This window comes from Leiobunum rupestre, chromosome 4 (genome assembly GCF_980474605.1).
Source record: "Leiobunum rupestre chromosome 4, qqLeiRupe1.1.hap1, whole genome shotgun sequence".
NCBI lineage: Eukaryota > Metazoa > Arthropoda > Arachnida > Opiliones > Sclerosomatidae > Leiobunum > Leiobunum rupestre.
Genome location: NC_143387.1, coordinates 48,155,155 through 48,171,319, shown reverse-complemented (window position 1 = coordinate 48,171,319; position 16,165 = coordinate 48,155,155). Strand labels below are relative to the sequence as shown.

Below are 16,165 nucleotides of genomic sequence, written 5' to 3'. Positions count from 1 at the left end.
AATAATCGAAGCCCAGATTATTCCAGCAAATTATTAATTTAAGGTATTTAAGGTAAACGCCTTTTCTTTCTTTACGTTAGGCAATGGTTCAACAAGTTGGTCACGTCATAAATACGACACGATGGTTCCTGGTTACTTAATCAACTAAATGTGATTTAGCGGAGCCCTCTACACGCTTACGAGTATTTTAAATGGTCAAAAATGTCGTAGTATTGTCGTTGGACGAGGAAATACGGACAACATATATCATTCGTTTTTCTATTACCGTTTTCACAAGAATTGTTTCAAATAAGAATCAACGAAACCGAAAACCACAGAAGAACGCCAAGAAATCTATTAAATTTAATAAAGAAAAATCCGTTGAAATATAAGGAAAAGGGATGCCATTGTAACGTAAAAAAAACGTTTATCATTGAGAATCACTAAATAATCATAGCGTGCCAAATGTAATCAATTTCATCGGGTACCAAACAGTTATTTTGCAAAATACGAAATATACGACTACCAGTCCTTGCCAAGAAAATGATCACGTGCTTGCAGTAAATATATTTCGCTACATAAAGATGTAATTGTATAAAGTAAAAAAAAATTACGTATAAATCCAAATAAATAGAAGATCAACTTCGATTATTATATCTTAAAGGCCTAGGTTTTCTTCTGTCGGTCACCCTTTAAATTTACTTTCCTTCCAAACAAATACCCTGGTGGTAGGCCAACAGCAGAACACGTTGGCCTATCACCAGGGTATTTGTTTGGAAGGAAAGTAAATTTAAAGGGTGACAGGCAGAAGAAAACCTAAGCCTTTAAGGCTATATACTCGTTTGATAAACTACGAACTACGCGAAAGGGCGATAATATGCAAATGTTACATTAATATTAAATCGAAGTGTGTCGGACAAGGCATTCGACGTAATGGTCTTCGGGTAACTAGAGTGACGTAACTGTCAATGGCGCCAACGAGAACGTCAACGTATAATTTCAACCAAGTTTATTTACTTTCCGCGTCTCGAGAAGATATAAATTTAAAAAGCTTTAAAGTACAGTGCTTAAAAAAGATTCGAAATGAATACGCTCGGATATTTCGCGTTAATATAACGTATACTTTGCGAGCAAATTATCATTAGTGATTACACTCGCGAACATTCGGGAAACGACTTAGTTTGTCGTAGCGCGTTAACAGGCCTTGTAATTGGCGGCTAGGTACAGATTAGCTTGAAAAAAAAAAGAATTTTAACGCCGAACCAGCGCGGTGATTATCATCCTTGGTAATAGCAGTGCCAACTCTTCAATCAAGTGTCCCAATACATCATGATACCTCGCCAATTTGCATTTTTCATTAATATTTGAAATTAGCCGTTGCCAAGGGGCTCGTTAGCCCCCTCCCGAAATATAGCTAATGATATACAGCTCGATGGTGAAGAGAGTCGAGCCAAAGGGCGAAATATTAATTAGCCGTTAGACCTAGAATTTCGTCAATTTACGAGAACGCTTCTCGGAGACAGCAAACTTTACCCTTTTGCCCGGCAGCCATCGAGCTGCCTTACGACTTACCAACGTGTCGTAATATAGTTCGTCAAGGACGCGAACGGGGGCGCCACTAACGGCATCCTTGAAAAGTATAAAACGCCAATCGCGCTTCATACTTTGATATAAAAACTAGTATCCGAGCCTTTAATTGAAACTTAGGTTTCGCGGGGATTAGGGAATTCTCCCGGGCATACAGCGGCGCATTGGCTATTTTCTCGACGAAGACTTAGCGGGCTCGGACAACGTTGTAATTTAAAACGAATTTACATTGGCGTTGTTAGCGAGTGTCTATTACCAGAGTGATTATTAAAATCATACGCGGCCAACACGAAATAGACGAAAACGAAAACAACCATTTGCACGCGTCATCCGCCGGAGAAAGCGACGTTGCCTCGGAACATCAGCCACACGTACAATCCTGGCATGGCGCGAAGGACGCTCGAACATTTTGTACCTTTATCCTACAGCCCATTATTTGACGAACAAAACCAAAAAAATAGTTCCTAGATGAATACGTAGTCACTGAAGCCCCGATGGTTTTGCTTAATGCGAGATCAATTGCTTAAAGGGAAAGTCCAGGTTGGGTAAAACTTGGGTCTATTTGAAAGATCATGTTTAAATATACTCAAAAATATCAGTCGTGAAATTGTATCTTTTTTAATGACGAGAAATTAATTTTTAAACGAGCGAAATTTACCCGCCAAGCGAGCTGCCATTTTCTTTCACCTTCCCTCCGCAGACCGCACGCGCAGCAAGCGCGCGCAGGGAACAGAGCGCTGCTATAGCGCGAACAGCGCGTGAGTAAAGTCCTAAAACGTCACCGCGAAACAAAATGGCAGATCGCTTGGCGGTTAAATTTGGCTAGTTTAAAAATTAATTTCTCGTCTTTAAAAAAAGATACAATTTTACGACTGATATTTTTGAGTTTATTTAAACATGATCTTTCAAATAGACCCAAGTTTTACCCAACCTGGACTTTTCCTTTAAGCAAGATTGGATTTATCAAATAAAGGGCACGTATTTAACATACCAAAATAGCAGATTTAGACTAAATTAACCTAACTACGCGCAATGCCCTCTTTCAAAATGATCGAAGCGATTCGCGGATATTTGAAGGCGCGCGTATTAATGGCATTGTCGAAATTATAACTAACGTAAAAAATTTGGTTTTGAGAAATAATACTGATATTTATTATGCTTTTGTAATTGGCGTAGGTTTATACAATTGTTTATTTTTTTTTAAATTGTATCAGAATCCTGGTTCTGAAACAACAACATGCTAATATCTTACGTGAATCGTTCTGGATGTGCGTAAAATAAACGCGAAAGTAGCGTTCAGCTGTCGTTCCCGGATTAGCCATAAAATGAAATTTGCTGAAAAGACTAATCTAAAAGAAAAAGCAGGACCCTTTAGAATAAATTGTGGCCAGAAAATGGTTCTCGAATCTGGTTTGGACAATGGACACGCTTTCTTTAACACACATCCTAGACGCTGGATTCTGTCATTCCGCCGCATTATGTTCACTTTCGATGTCGAGTGAACAAACACAAAAGACACGACGAGGACAGAGCGTATTTACCCACTGGCACACAATTATTCGCGTGCTCTACCCAAACACTGCCAGATTGCGAGTCTAAAGGGACTTCTAATTGATAAGAAACGCACATCAAGGGCTTCTGAAGCAGAAATAGACTCGTTTAAAAAGACCGAATTGTATGAAGGCTTTTAATACGCCATATATTAACGCGATGAAATTTTTCTTCCACCATAAAGGAACGTTAGGCTGACAACGGTTAAACAAAGGTTTATTAACGCGTACGTCCAGATAGCAGCCAGAAGTGACTACGAGTATGGTGGCCAAAAGGTTCGATACTCGGTCAGGGGCGTACCGAATTTCGGTGGTGGCTTTCTTGGGGACGCCCCTGTACGCGGTACAGATGATGAGATTTGGTTCGGCCACAAAACGCGGCTTTAGCTTTGAAAAAGAAGCGCGTCTTCACGGCAGGTTGGATACCGGGGACAGAAACACGAACCGGATGAACTTTAATTACTCGCTTCCATTTTTATTCGCCAACTAACTATACGAGAGTTCATGACGGACCCCTCCGGGAATAGCGAGTTTAGGAATATACAGTCCCCAATTACCGAATCAATAACGATTAGGGCTATGAAACCCACGAATTCACGGAACCATATCGCGAAGGATGAAATATGCCCAAACCCACCTGTTACCGCGTTACGCTTCGTGATCTCGTCAAAGAACGCTACCGCGAACGTCGAAATTAGCGTCATTCAGTATGAAATCTACTAAAATGGGATGACTATTAGACGCTCGTCATTTTTCTCACAAGGAGACATCCCGAAGTGTAACCCACCGATTTTGTTCAAACTCGGGGGATTGGTAGACCTTCATGTAACTTGAAAAATCCTAAAGGGAATTTATTCAATGGACAACCGTTTTGCCATGGCAACGAAAAATGTTTTTGACAACACAAAATATTAAATTTTCCCATTGAAAATAACATGGGATTTTGACCTCAAATTGATCAAAAGTTGATCACTTTTGATGTTTTTTTTTGTCAATTTATATCTATTTTTTATATTTTGGTCATTTTCGAAATTTTTAAATTTCTTAAATTTTTTCACAGGGTGGAATCGTTCAGAATCCCATGTTATTTTCAATGGGAAAATTTAAATTTGTTGTTGTCAAAAACATTTTTTCGTTGCCATGGCAAAACGGTTGCCCATTGAATAAATTCCCTTTAGGATTTTTCATGATACATGAAGGTCTACCAATCACCCGAGTTTGAACAAAATCGGTGGGTTACACTTCGGGATGTCTCCTTGTCAGAGCTGTAGAAGTATTCCTTCTAACAACCTTTTATACTAGCGCGCCATTTTTCTATTTATAGTGACTCGTACAAAATTTTTTGAACGGGTTCACATCTCTTAAAGTTATATTATATTAAATACCCATTTTGAATTTCCACAACCTATTTTGATTGACAGTGTAGACGTAGTGTTTTATGATCTCACTCTCCGAAATAAAGGTAAAATACAACTGCCATAAAGCAAACAGTTTTCTATAACAATAATATTGAATTGACATTTACCTTACTCGAGCCCTACCGCGCTTAAAACGGAAACGTAGAGGTACGCCTTCGGGACCTGTTCAAACACTTGAAAAATAAATGGTGAATATTCTGAGAGGCTACGATCCGATTCAATTCGGCGGACAGACTCGATGGAGGGTCTCATTAGCCTCTCTTAAGACGAGAAAATGACGTAATTATATCTTATATCAATGTGCTAAAGCGTAAAATCTGGAGACAGTGAGAGTGGAACACCTTCGCTTTTTAAGCGGAAAATGTAAAGCGGGCTTCGTGGGTCCGAAGACATCCGCTCCCACAGGTCCCACGCGTTCAGCGTTGCGTTGCGCCACACGCGATAGCGGGGTTCTCATTATTATTGTAAGCGCGTAAGGGACTCGCGGGGTTGCGTTATAGGTGACCTCTGGAGATGACCTTCGACAATGGCCTCTTTAGGAACGGATGCGTGCTCATCGAACCAGGATATCATCGAAAAGAGCGTCTCCGAACACTGTGTCCGCGCGCACCCTAATTGTTACGCGGACAAACGGGGAATCACGCTAAAGCGCACCCATATTGCTATCAACCGAATGGCTCTCCCTACTGCTCCACTAGACTGGCTCACAATTGAAAGCTAACATTTTTAACGGACGTTTTCCAAATCGAAATCCCTTTCGTAAAACAATTTTAGAGATTACCCTCGCGCAAATCTTACGTTCGTTCTTAATTCGTACAAGCGCGCCGCCTACTGGTTATGAAAATTAGTTTGACCTTTGCTCCCAGCTACCAAAATATCGCAAAAATTAAGGGCTTTCGCGTATAAATAAATTGTGTCGAACAGTACAATATTTATAAGGAAACGTATTTTATTTTGGTTACCATTCAAGTGTCGCGTTGTAGGTTTGTATATGTTGAAGTACTAAAACATACCACCGAGTTTAAGCACGGACACGTTCACGTGTAAAAAACGTGTACACGTGTTTTTACAAAACTTATTTTAAAGAAATTTAATTTAAAATATTCCTGTCACGATAGAGAAATGTGATAACGTTTATGGCAAAATTATTGTAAAGTAGGCCAATTGAATTTTAATATTTTCATGTAACGATAGACTTTACCCGTTTCGTTGGTCGCGCTTAAACTCCGTATATAAATATTTAATAACCAAAAAGAATTGGCAACAAAGAACTGGCGCTTATCAATCCGTCTGATCTTATTTTGATCGTAATTAATTTGCGCAATCGTTTACGTAGTAATCTCCGTCTGTCGCAGATTAAAATCTCTCAAAGGGCTAAACCCAAAATATTTCCCCAGCAGTCATATTAATTACAGCAAAAATTCACCCGTTTAGCTGTTTTTAAGAAAAACCATAACAAAATAAAGATTGAATATAATAATAAAACCTTAATACATATTTATATCGTATTCTATTAAGTTAAATAATAAATTGGGAGGCGTTTGAAAGAAGTGCTTGTGAAAATTTCGATTTTGCGTCGTCAATCACCGCTCTTTCTTGCGTGAAAATGACGATGAAAAGAAGCCGTATTCTTATTTTCGTTCAAAATTACGTATACGGATTTCAAGTAAAATGGCCAAAGGGTTTTCGAAAATGAAATATTCTTACGGCGAAGAAATATTTTTTTCAAAACCCCGCGCCAATAATATAAAAGTTCCACATTTAATCTTTCGACTTTGATTCCATTCTAAATATTCAATAAGCTAAGAAAATAACGAGGTATTTCATATGCCAATTATATTTTAAAAGCGTGGATACTTTCAATAAATGAAAATTTTTATTTCGTAGAATAAATTTAATCAATACAAAACCAATTAGGTTAAAAATAGTATAGGCTAAATTTACCTTCGCCATATAAATTTAATTATTAAAAAAATAATTAAGGTGAATATTAGTATAGGCTGTATTTTCATAAATTGAATTTACCTTCGTACTAAAAATTTGATTATTACAGAAACATTTAAGAGTAGCATCCCCTGATTATGATAAGTAAAGGTCAATTCTATTTAAGCAATTTGAGACGGGCATAAGAGCTCTCACCTGTGGCAGAAGTTGACAACTCACTCCGAGGAAGAATCCGGAACTAAACGAAACAAATATTATCCTCGCATCCAAGTTCAACACGTGCAACCGGACACGCGACGAGCCATCGTAATTTTCAGGAACTAAGAAGAGTGTAATTTTTATCTCGTTCTAACGGGCGAACCGCGCGAAAATTTAAATATCTATAACAACACTGATAAGAAGATTCTAAAACGAAAATGTTTCATTGTCAATAGATTCCGCGCGCGTATCTGAAACGTTTCGTCTTTCGTCGACGCCGAGTGAACTAAACGAAAGGCGCTCCGCGTTTGGACGTCAACAGCGAATTGCCAAGGCCGACGCGCGGACAGACTGAGAGAGATTCCACTGGGGGAACTTATTAATCGTAACGTTGAATCGGCCCAGACCGTTGTGCTGAAGCGAGCTCGGCCGATACGCGGCGCCAAAAAACGAGCCAAATCGTAGATGGCGCGCTAAAACTGAAGTGGGGAAAACGACGGGGAAAATCCCGGCGGCGTTTCGTGACGTAATTAAAAAAGACTCTGGTTGGCTGGCGAGTTGGCCGACGTCATCACCACGAGAGAAACGATTCATAGGAAATTCAACTACGCTCTTTTAAAAAGATTACTTAACATTACGAATAACAGCGCTTTATTTTATATTTTTTAATTATGTTTCTGGAGAAAAGAGATGCGAATTTGATATGTAAAAGAAGACTATCGATTACCGATTTCGATAGCAATCGAATTAATTTATTTTTCAAATGATTCGCAATTTTTATTACCATGGTTTACTTGGATATATTTAAGAGTTTAGTTCCTCTTTTAGAATCGACGCAGACACAAAATAGAAACTCAAAAACGGATATCCGCCAGTGGCGTTACGCTAGATGGTCGACAAGATTGGGTTTTTTCGCGTTTACATAATCAACAGATACCTTAAATAGATCAACTCGTTCCGAGAATTGTGGCAAGAAATGATTATGTATTGTAGAGATAAGATTATGGTTACGTAACATTTGGATGATTATTAAAAACTAGCTGGTTACTTTAATAGTTCAAGAGTTTACTAAATATTACATATTGTTACTTCGAAACCGAAATGTTTAATCATAATAGGGGTAAATCCGAGGGGTAAGACACACTGCGAAGTGCGAACTTGGTGTACACTGCCGTACCTTTGACAGTGCTAAATGGAACTCGCGAACTCTGGAAAATATGTACCTTTAACAGTGCTAAAAGCACGAACTCGGTGTACAGATTATCTGAGACTGTCTTACCCCTCGGGTAAATCGAGGGGTGTACACCTAACCTCGTTTGCCAAACAGTGCAGCATAAATGGCGGGAAAGATTGATTGGGGATAATATTCACTGTTAGATGGAATAGGCTAATTTGAAATCAAATGTATTTCGCTCTTGTTTTTTCCCACAAATTGACTTGTATTGCCAAGGTGGTGTCTTTGGCATTGGCTTAGCTTATTAATATTATTATTATTATTATTATCAAAAGGATGTACTAAACTTTCTTCTTGTAATCTGCCTTTTTCGTTCAGTCTTTTGAAATCAAACAAGAATGTATTTATTTATGGTATCGGGAAAATCACGTTGAGGCGATCAGCGCGGGCACCATGGCATCAAAGAAAACCATTTAAATATCTGGCTGATTTGGTTTTTTAACGGAAGGATAAAGCATACTAGTAAAGCGTGCCAGTTTGCCAAAGTCATATTATCGTTTCAACGACAAAAAATTATAGATTTTCAGTCCAAATTATAGTACCCAAAACATTCCGCGGGAAATTCTAATTTGAATACCCAAGACCAACGTAACCAACGCTGAGCGCTATAATAACACAAGTCGACCCGTGTGACGAGATGAGGTCGAAGTCTCCACGTGATTGCCGGATATTCTAACGAAGGAATTCCGAATGTCGTTGCTTGCCACATTTTTTAAAGAAGTTAACGTAAAAAAATTGGAATCGATCCTTCGGTTACTAAATTATCGATTGTATAGTACGACAATAACGAATTGTCGATTAAGAGTACTATAAAGTACGCGGTTAATATAGTATGACCAAAAGTAAGTTATCAGACTGCTATACTCCCCATGTTGAAGGCGTTTTCCTTATGAAGTTACATTTTGACCTCGAATTTGAAATTTTGCGCGTTCCTATATAGGCCGGAAAAAAACGTGTTTGTTTTTATGAAACCATTTTTTATACATATAAATAGCTATACCCACAATCCCCAAGTGCAATTTATCGCGTCAAAAGACGGAGATGGAAATTAGCTTTTATTTTACTCGATTTTGTCATCATTTTCATAAGGAAAACGCCTTCCGATTCTGAGAGCTAGTTCGACAACTTCGGTTCATTTACTTCTGGTATGCCCCAAAAATGTCCTCAAAATTATCGAAAAGTCCTACTATTATAGGACGTCTGGCAATGCTGGTCTCAAAATAGTCATTCAACAAATATATTATTGATTCCATATTAAAGGTTCGACAAGGCGTACCGCGTACCTTCGAAACAATTTCAAATTTTTAATTCAATTTACACGGCCCTAGTTGAATCTACGGTACAATTTTTGGGTCGAGAGAGTTAGTGTAGACACCAGAAATAAGGTTCAAGAATAAAATTCGACTTCGTAACCGTTAATGTTTCCAAATCACAAGCATACCTTATAATTTCGCAACCCGACTTTAATTATAAAAGACTTCGTTAGATAATTTTTGTGGATTAGAGTTAATTAGGTTATAATTTGGTACAACGACGCTAAATTAGGCCTTTGAAGATTTTACTACTGCGCAAAAACCATAACTCGTCTTTATTGTCGTCATAGATTTTATAGCACTAAATTCAACACGAACGTAAATATTAGGGGCTTTTTCCACTATAAACAATTTAGAGTGCAACCAAATTTTGATACATTATGTAATAAAATAAAAGTGCCCGGTTGCCATTTTTTCAAAGTTGGGGGTAAATTTTAATCTATGAGCTTTACTCCAAAAATACAGCAAAATTTGCACCGATTGGCACCAAAATCTAATCAGCTCGGCCTTGTTTGTTACCGTAACTATGTTTGAAATTTCATAGAAATATGACTAAAGGCGCGACACTTGTCGTAAATATTATATTCCAAGCCTTTTCGAGTAAATTAATAAAAGATTATCTTTTTTTGAAGTATGAAGAGTCATTTAAAATTTGGGATATCCCAATTATACCGGAAACATATATTGACATTGCAATTAGCAAGGACAGTTCACCGACCCAATTAAATGGACGTGCAGGAACGCTCTTTAACTATTACGTTAACATAAGCGATTCGTTTAAACGTTACGTAAAAATTCGCGTTAAGAATTTTAAATTTCCCAAATTATAAATTGAAAATGGCGAGTACGTGATACGCTCACCAATATCGACCAAACCAAATTAACGAACGTTTCGTCCAGGAAGAAGTTTTAATAAATTTAAGACGTATTTCTTACAGAAACCTCCGTAAAGTATACCACTTCGCTGTGAGCCGCTAAAAAGTATTACCAAATCAAATTATATCTAGAAGATAATGAAAAAATGAAATCAGGGTGACGCTCTCGGCGCATTTCGAAAAATCCTTGACTTTTTTCTTTAACATAAATTGTCTTTTTTCATTTTAAACCGGAGTTATAGTTTTGACATTATGCATATGGCCGGAAGATACATTCCCAATCGAAAAAGGAGTGTCTCTCGAGACGGCCGCTTCGCCCTCGGAAGATGGCATTCGGCAAGGTCGGCCGAATTCGCATTAGCCTCACCATGCAAATTTCGGATTACTAATTTCTACTTAGCACCGGGTAATTAGTAATAGAACGCCAAATGATATATTAATGGATGTGGCCATCTCGACAACGGCTCATCTGGAGGCTACTGCGACGTTCGCAAAGGCTGCGCCTGATGACAGACACTGCCGAGCCACGCTCATTATTCACCAAATTAAATTCAAGTTTGTTACAGGACCAATATATTCTCAAATAGTATAGGACTAGCGCGCGTGTAATTATCACGTCAAGACTTTGTAAAAAAAGAAGCGTTTAACATTCTTAATTTTGAACGAAATATTACTGAATAAATGTTATCCGTTTGGTAGCATCACCCTGTACGGGGTCCCAACGTGGCTCTTTATGTTACAATAAATATCGAATTATGCACGCGGGGGGGGGGGGGAGTGAGTTGGGAGGGAGGGGGTTAGGGTCCCCGGTGAGTGTATGTATATAGATTTAGATATGTATACAGGTATACAAAGTCAAGCGTGGATGAATAGTACAGAGAGAAAAATGATCTGAGACATTCTAGGAAGACAAATGATTGCACGCGTTCCAGGGAGGCAGAAATACCTCTCCCTCTCTCATATTCAAAGGAGTCAGCTCGACTCTCGAAGGGTAAAAAAGGGGCTGAAATGTTTTATGCAAACCCGCCGCCATAGCGAGATGGCTTTCATTATTTCGACGCGCCAGTTTAAACGGTCGGGAAACTCACAAAAGCCAAAATCATTTTCCATATTCAGTAGATGGACGGCCGTCTATTTCATCCCTTTTATCGTTGCCACTGACTAAACGCGCGTTTATAAGATAGCGGATTCGTTCGGTCTGGTAGATTGTTAAGATAAAAAGTGTACACACCTTTAATTTATTTGGAAATTAGCGGGACAATCTTTACATTGAAATTGCGCGAGCGTCCGAGCCCTGGTATAAACTGTAAATTTGGCTTATTTTAAGATTTATGTAAAATGTTTCTTGATAAATATATCAAAGACTAAGAAAACCAAGTGCAAATGATTTCCATCTAAAAATAAAATTTGTTTCTATACTCCAGTAAATTCCCTGGTAATTCTTTCCTAACAACCAAACCAGTAAATACGCCAGTTTCCAACAGCGGTTGCAGTTACGAGCTATGGGCAAATAACCTCCAAAATCCGAATAATAAATTTAGCGTAGCATTGAGCCTTTGGGTGCCACTAGCCCAGAGCTCTGGGCGCTCTCTTTTCTATTATTAGCCAGTAGTCGAACAATTAACGGCATCGACCCACGGAGGGCCATTAAAAATAAAAGTGGTAATCAGTTTCATCGTATCGGTATGATAGATTTCGGGAAAGCTGTTGGAGCCGGGACCGCGAGTAAAAGAGGGAGCCCCGAAACGAGTCGAGCAATGCGAGACAGTCTTCGAGGATCGCGACCAAGAATTTCCTGGTTTAATAACCTCGCCGCATTAAGCAACGTAAAAAAAGATATATTCGGGAAATCGGAGACCCACTTTCTATATTTAAAGTTCTTGAACCTATATCGCTGACCCCCCCTCATCGTGAACCCCCCTTATACAGATATTTATGCCTTAATTAGAATTAATTAACGAATTTCGAAACGAGATAGCTGTAAATAGAGTCGAAGACGTTTCCAGAACACCGCGACTCGCGCTTATTGGAAACTCGGCAAAAGAAAAGAGTTGGTGAAAGTGACGAAGGGCTGCTGCGAATGTTAGCGAGGATTGTAGACCATTGGACCGAAATCCCATTCGTCCGAATATACCATTCAACCGAATTCCAATCGACCGAAAACCGCGCAAAACGCGGTTTTCATTCAATATATCGTTAGTGATACATATTTATATATCGTAGGTTACGTGACGATAGTATATCTAATTTGGACTAAACTATGTCTTAAATATTTATTATTTCGTACCGACGTGTATTTTTAGACCTTTTTCCCTTGAAATTTGATATTTTCCGGGTTTAATTTTGGAAAATAACCTTGATAAGATCCGACGTGAAATAGTTGCCTACCATATCTAACCTAACCCAACCTAACCTAACCCAACCCAACCCAACCTGAACTAACCTAACCTAACCCAACCCAACCTAACCTAACCTAACCCAACCCAACCTAACCTAACCCAACCCAACCTAACCTAACCTAACCTAACCCAACCTACCCGAAGTGAAAACGAACCAGATTTAAATTTCCCATTCAACTGAATCCCGCCATGTTGGGCTATAAACGAAAATACCTTTCGGTTCAATGGGATTCGGTCAAACGGGATTCGGTCCAATAGTATACAACCGTTAGCGAGCAATTCGTTGTCCTACGCCATTTACTGATATGGGTAAACTAGTAACGAGTCAAAACAGGCAGACCAATTATTTATATACCTTACAGGATTTAGTTAGGATGATAGAAAACATCACCTAAGATTTGGAAAACCAAGAACTTTCTGTTTTGTTCAAAGTTTAAATAACATAAAATTGAAGGTGTGCGATGCGAAGTAAAACTTTGAATCGAGGGGGTAGGCGGGTGTACAAATCGTATAGGTAAACGTGGGAAATCACCTGAGAAACTTAGTGGAAATCACCGAAAAATTGTGAAAAATCAGATATAACTGTTTTTCCGAAAATCTGTTATCTGATGTACAAAATGTTTACTATAGTGACTTGGATTTTCAAAACTTCCCATTCATTTGTAATTGGTAAGCAATTTTCCAATTCATAAGCGTGCCGAATTCAATTTAAAGGAAGGTAGCCAACAGTCTGTCACGATAATAATATTTGGATATCAGTTCAGTGTGTCGCGCGCTCTTCTAAGACAAACAAATCGACGGTGCCAATTTTTCCCGGTAATTCTATAAAATTACACTTTGAGTAACGTTAATCCGAGCTATTTTGGGCCAACATTATCCCAGAATACAAAACAGGCAAACACGCGGGATTTCCAAATTTCAAAACCTAAATACGTAAGGCACTTCCTGAATAAAAACCACCCAAAGATTAATACGGCGGTTAAGTAATCGAAAAATATAAACTAAAATACATCCCCTTTAATAAAATCCTTTTTCGTAAGTCGAGAAAAATTTACGTTGACGCTCCTGGTATTAAAAAGAAAAAGGTGGAGAATATTAACGATTTAGTAACACGTACACCACGCTATAAACGATACAAACTTAGCCGCGCGTAACTAGAAGTAACAGGTGAATACCGTGCCGAGGGGCTATTAAAGTCACCCAAGAGATATTTGGCGCGGCTTTCCCTCGGGAACCAACTTCGACGTTCTACTTTGGCCACAGCTTCGTTTCCCGAAAATCTTTTTTTTTTCGCTCCACGAATGAAGATTTCGAAGTACACGCGTATTAATACGCGAAGAATAGGCGAGCTATACTTGGGTGCTTTGAGTATATTTTTGGCCATCTTCGAGATACGCTCGGCTAACTAAGACAATGGTCACCCAAGCCATGGAAAACATTCTCTCCGCATTACTGGCCATCCAAAAACTATCTGGGGGGGAGGTCTTTAAATTAACCCTCCCCATCGAATATATTTTCCCAATTTATAGCAGAAATAAAAACGCGGGTGTAATATGGTTGTTTTCGAACAAAAAGTATATCGGTCCCCAGTTTGATTGGTGATTCGTGATGGAGCCAACTATATCTGTTTGGGGGATGGGAAAAGTCAACGACCCAATTTTGCGGGATGAATATAAAATATTTTTTCGACAATTCTTTCCTCCTACTCGATTTGAATTTAGCCAAAGAAACGCGAGCAGCCAACGTCCAAACAATAAACAACGCCGACGAAAATAGAACGCGCGCCGTCTTTGAAATTAATGGCGAGATTTTGGCGGCGTGCGGCTAAAAAACACCATTGTTCGTTTCTGACGAATAGTTCGCGAAAACATTTGTACGAGAAAATCGGAGAAAGATATTAAAAAAAATGCCAATCACCATCGCTGATAAGAACATCCACACCCGAGATCGACTACGATTGGTTGATAAAAAGTATCGTTCTTGGGATTAAATTTACATTTTTAAAGCACTAGGCAATAAACGAAAATTAATCATATTTTCACACGTTTTAGGAATATCTCGCAGACCGTAGATGATATTTATGATATCATTGAAATTGCTCTTCCATTTTGAAAAAAAAAAAATGATTTATAAAGAAAAACGTCATTTCGTCATACAAGATGTATTTCTTTAAAAAAAAAAGCCAATCGTTAAGGTTATCTATATAAAAAGGAAAAACAAGATTTATGGAACGTGTTAAAAATTACCGTATTAAAATTCTTTCAAACGATTTCTTTGCTAGAATATAACGAAGTATACAAGCTTTTAAAACATAAACAAATCAAAATATTTTGTTGCAAACACCGTGGAAAGAATGAACAGCTTACTTTGTTTTCAAATTTAACCTTTTCTAACTTCTTGAATTTCGATTATATATTTAATTTTTGAAGATTAGGAGCCTTTAAAACAAACAAACAAAAATTGACATATTTAAATCCTTCAAATACTTTCTAATTTATCTATTTCTATACGCTGTATAACTTCTAAATCTACGGGGAAGTGTTCAAATATTTTTAAACAACTAGAGATTTTAGAAAACAATCACAATTATAAATGTTTCTTAACAGAATTCATAAATAGCATAAGGTAAAAGAAATCAAAATGAAGAAACACAAAAATATTTCCACTATATTAGTGGACGAAAATAAAACCGTGATGTCCAATCTCTCGGATGAGGAAGAGGGGGAGGGGGATGGAGAGGGGGAGGCGGAAGGGGTATCTCAAGTTCGCCAGTTTCAATCTGGGATACATTGCGTAAATATTAAACAACAAGGTACTCCACCGCTTTCAGGAAATTATACGAATTAAAAAGGGAAAGAACTAGAAACTAAACGGAAGAATAACGATTAGTCTTATTTCTCAAGAAAACACGCGAATGAAACAAGGACAAAAAAAACCCAAATCAAAACACGCTCTCAGTTTAAACAAAGTTTTGTTCGTCACGAGATCAGCCTTTATAAAAATGTTTCAATTCAAGTCATTGGTTAATTATTATTAGTGCCACGACTAACTTTAATCATCTTTAAATTAGAGTCGCTACTATTTTACTAAAGTCAAAGGAAGTGAAGAATAATAATTTTCGATATGAAAAGCAGAAATATAACGTTTTACCATAAGTCTATAATATTGTTACATAAGTTTGTCACTTTGGGGAATATTTTACTGAGAGCTAGTACGGAGTGACGTCTTCGCAAGAAAAAAATCTCCCCTTAGCGAGACGCTGTCAAAGGCTACGTGTGACGCAAAACGGCGATGAAGCCCGTAATGCAGTCTGTCTCGTGAATAGCTCTCGGTAAAACTTTTGAACGTAAAGAATAAGAAATGTCACACTTATGTAATAATATAATACACTTATGGTGTTACTAGTTTGAAAAACAATTTTTTGGGAGCTTCTTTAATTTTATAAATTTAGTAATGCCTCCAAAGTACAACCATCCAAGACTCGAAAAAAATGAACTTTGCAAAAACGGAATATTTCAACATTGGATTCGGGAAGAATCTAAAAACATTTGGCGAGACCATCCGAAACCAAAGTAACATCCGTTCGCGGAACAAACCATAAAACCCCTTCGGAATGGAAGGTACAATACTAAATCTTTCTTTTTTCATTGAAAAACATATTCTCCGAG

At 38.0% G+C, this 16,165-nt stretch overlaps 1 protein-coding gene across 5 annotated transcripts in view; it reads right to left on the bottom strand.

Moving 5' to 3' along the window:
• LOC149948061 (ETS homologous factor-like) overlaps positions 1-16,165 on the bottom strand; it is a 51,409-nt gene that overhangs the window by 12,804 nt on the left and 22,440 nt on the right. Inside the window, exon 1 of one of the 5 annotated variants that reach the window (XM_090172993.1) lies at positions 6,674-6,944. The exons of the other annotated variants lie outside the window; for them this stretch is intronic. The gene's annotated coding sequence lies outside the window, so the exon portion shown is untranslated. Of the gene's footprint in view, positions 1-6,673; positions 6,945-16,165 lie in introns of those variants that run through there. 5 annotated transcript variants of the gene reach the window in all.